Source organism: Salmo trutta, unplaced genomic scaffold (genome assembly GCF_901001165.1).
Source record: "Salmo trutta unplaced genomic scaffold, fSalTru1.1, whole genome shotgun sequence".
Taxonomy (NCBI): Eukaryota; Metazoa; Chordata; class Actinopteri; order Salmoniformes; family Salmonidae; genus Salmo; species Salmo trutta.
In genome coordinates, this window is record NW_021823412.1 from 729,522 (window position 1) to 733,719 (window position 4,198).

Consider the following 4,198-nt stretch of genomic DNA (forward strand, 5'->3'; position numbering starts at 1 on the left):
GTAGTTCACTATATAGGGAATAGGGCCCTGGTCTAAAGTAGTTAACTATATAGGGATAGGGCCCTGGTCACTAGTAGTTCACTATATAGGGAATAGGGCTCTGGTCACTAGTAGTTCACTATATAGGGAATAGGGCCCTGGTCACTAATAGTTCACTATATAGGGAATAGGGCCCTGGTCACTAATAGTTCACTATATAGGGAATAGGGCTCTGGTCACTAGTAGTTCACTATATAGGGAATAGGGCTCTGGTCACTAGTAGTTCACTATATAGGGAATAGGGCTCTGGTTACTAGTAGTTCACTATATAGGGAATAGAGCCCTGGTCACTAATAGTTCACTATATAGGGAATAGGGCTCTGGTTACTAGTAGTTCACTATATAGGGAATAGGGCCCTGGTCACTAATAGTTCACTATATAGGGCTCTGGTCACTAGTAGTTCACTATATAGGGAATAGGGCTCTGGTTACTAGTAGTTCACTATATAGGGAATAGGGCCTTGGTCACTAGTAGTTCACTATATAGGGAATAGGGCTCTGGTCACTAGTAGTTCACTATATAGGGAATAGGGCCCTGGTCACTAGTAGTTCACTATATAGGGAATAGAGCTCTGGTCACTATATACTTTTGTTGTTGTTGTTGTATTTTCTTAACTTCATTGTTGGTTAAGGGCTTGTAAGTAAACATTTTACTGTTGTATTTGGCGCAAGTAACAAATACAATTGGATTTTATATAGAGAACAGGCTACCATTTGGGATACAAGCTTCATGTGTTATTCATGAGATTCAACAGATCTCTTCCCTCCTTTCCATTTCAGTTCTAAAGAGCCTTTCCAGAAAATGACCACAAAAACCAACACCAACAACAACATCAACACAAAAGCACTTAGCTGAAGGACGACCCCTCTCTGTTTTCACAAATGTGTCAAATCTAATCATCACACACACACACACACACACACACACACACACACACACACACACACACACACACACACACACACACACACACACACCCACACACACACACACACACAAATCAATTCATCAATTTGAGCCTTTTTCTATTTTTTTAGGGATTAGTTCAGCTTTAATATTGCAGATATATTATGGCTTCCTTCAATGTAATTGTCTGCATCATTTCCAATCCCCCATATATATTTTGTAAATATATATATACACTACATGACCAAAACTATGTGGACACCTGCTCGTCGAACATCTCATTCCAAAATCATGGGCATTAATATGGAGTTGGTCGACCCCTTTGCTGCTGTAACAGCCTCCACTCTTCTGGGAAGGATTTCCACTAGATGTTGGAAACATTTTGCAGGGACTTGCTTCCATTCAGCCACAAGAGCATTAGTGAGGTCGGGAACTGATGTTGGACGATTAGGCCTCACTTGCAGTCAGGGTTCTAATTCATCGCAAAGGTTTTCGGTGGGGTTGAGGTCAGGGCTCTGTGCAGGCCAGTCAAGTTCTTCCACACCGATCATGACAAACCCTTTCTGTATGGACCCCGCTTTGTGCGAGCAGGAATTGTCATGCTGAAACAGGAAAGGGCCTTCTCCAAACTGTTGATACAAAGTTGGAACCACAGAATAGTCTAGAATGTCATTTTATACTGGAGCGTTAAGATTTCCCTTCACTGGAACTAAGGGGCCCGAACCATGAAAAACATCCCCAGACCATTATTCCTCCTCCACCAAACTTTACAGTTGGCACTGTGCATTCAGGCAAGTAGCGTTCTCCTGGTATCCGCAAATCCCAGATTTATCCGTCGGACTGCCAGACGGTGAAGCGTGATTCATCACTCCAGAGAACGCATTTCCACTGCTCCAGAGTCCAATGGCGGCGAGCTTTACACCACTCCAGTTGGCGTTTGGCATGGTGATTTTAGGCTTGTGTGCTGTTGCTCGGCCATTTCATGAAGCTCCCGATGAACAGTTCTTGTGCTGATTGTTGTTTCCAGAGGCAGTTTGGAACTCGGTAGTGAGTGTTGCAACCGAGGACAGATGATTTTTACACTCTACGCGCTTCAGCACCTCGGCAGTCTCGTTCTGTGAGCTTGTGTGGCCTACCACTTGGCGGCTGAGCCGTTGTTGCTCCTAGACGTTTCCACTTCACAATAACAGCACTTACAGTTGACTGGTGCAGCTCTAGCACGGCAGAAATGTTACAAACTGACTTGTTGGAAAGGTGGCATCCTATGACGGTGCCATGTTGAAAGTCACTGAGCTCTTCAGTAAGGCCATTCTACTGCGGGTGTGACAGAAATAACCAAATCCACTAATTTGAAGGGGTGTCCACATACTGCTGTATATATAGAGTATGAAGGGGTGTCCATACTGCTGTATATATAGTGTGTGAAGGGGTGTCCATACCGCTGTATATATAGTGTATGAAGGGGTGTCCGTACTGCTGTATATATAGTGTATGGAGGGGTGTCCATACTGCTGTATATATAGAGTATGAAGGGGTGTCCATACTGCTGTATATATAGTGTGTGAAGGGGTGTCCATACTGCTGTATATATAGTGTGTGAAGGGGTGTCCACATACTGCTGTATATATAGTGTGTGAAGGGGTGTCCACATACTGCTGTATATATAGTGTATGAAGGGGTGTCCATACTGCTGTATATATAGTGTATGAAGGGGTGTCCACATACTGCTGTATATATAGTGTATGAGGGGTGTCCATACTGCTGTATATATAGTGTATGAAGGGGTGTCCATACTGCTGTATATATAGTGTATGAAGGGGTGTCCATACTGCTGTATATATAGTGTATGAAGGGGTGTCCGTACTGCTGTATATATAGTGTATGAAGGGGTGTCCATACTGCTGTATATATAGTGTATGAAGGGGTGTCCATACTGCTGTATATATAGTGTATGAAGGGGTGGCCATACTGCTGTATATATAGTGTATGAAGGGGTGTCCATACTGCTGTATATATAGTTGTATGAAGGGGTGTCCATACTGCTGTATATATAGTGTATGAAGGGGTGTCCATACTGCTGTATATATAGTGTATGAAGGGGTGTCCATACTGCTGTATATATAGTGTATGAAGGGGTGTCCTCATACTGCTGTATATATAGTGTATGAAGGGGTGTCCACATACTGCTGTATATATAGAGTATGAAGGGGTGTCCATACTGCTGTATATATAGTGTGTGAAGGGGTGTCCATACCGCTGTATATATAGTGTATGAAGGGGTGTCCGTACTGCTGTATATATAGTGTATGGAGGGGTGTCCATACTGCTGTATATATAGAGTATGAAGGGGTGTCCATACTGCTGTATATATAGTGTGTGAAGGGGTGTCCATACTGCTGTATATATAGTGTGTGAAGGGGTGTCCACATACTGCTGTGTATATATAGTGTGTGAAGGGGTGTCCACATACTGCTGTATATATAGTGTATGAAGGGGTGTCCATACTGCTGTATATATAGTGTATGAAGGGGTGTCCACATACTGCTGTATATATAGTGTATGAAGGGGTGTTCATACTGCTGTATATATAGTGTATGAAGGGGTGTCCATACTGCTGTATATATAGTGTATGAAGGGGTGTCCATACTGCTGTATATATAGTGTATGAAGGGGTGTCCGTACTGCTGTATATATAGTGTATGAAGGGGTGTCCATACTGCTGTATATATAGTGTATGAAGGGGTGTCCATACTGCTGTATATATAGTGTATGAAGGGGTGTCCATACTGCTGTATATATAGTGTATGAAGGGGTGTCCATACTGCTGTATATATAGTGTATGAAGGGGTGTCCATACTGCTGTATATATAGTGTATGAAGGGGTGTCCATACTGCTGTATATATAGTGTATGAAGGGGTGTCCATACTGCTGTATATATAGTGTATGAAGGGGTGTCCATACTGCTGTATATATAGTGTATGAAGGGGTGTCCTCATACTGCTGTATATATAGTGTATGAAGGGGTGTCCATACTGCTGAATATATAGTGTATGAAGGGGTGTCCATACTGCTGTATATATAGTGTATGAAGGGGTGTCCATACTGCTGTATATATAGTGTATGAAGGGGTGTCCATACTGCTGTATATATAGTGTATGAAGGGGTGTCCATACTGCTGTATATATAGTGTATGAAGGGGTGTCCGTACTGCTGTATATATAGTGTATGAAGGGGTGTCCATACTGCTGTAT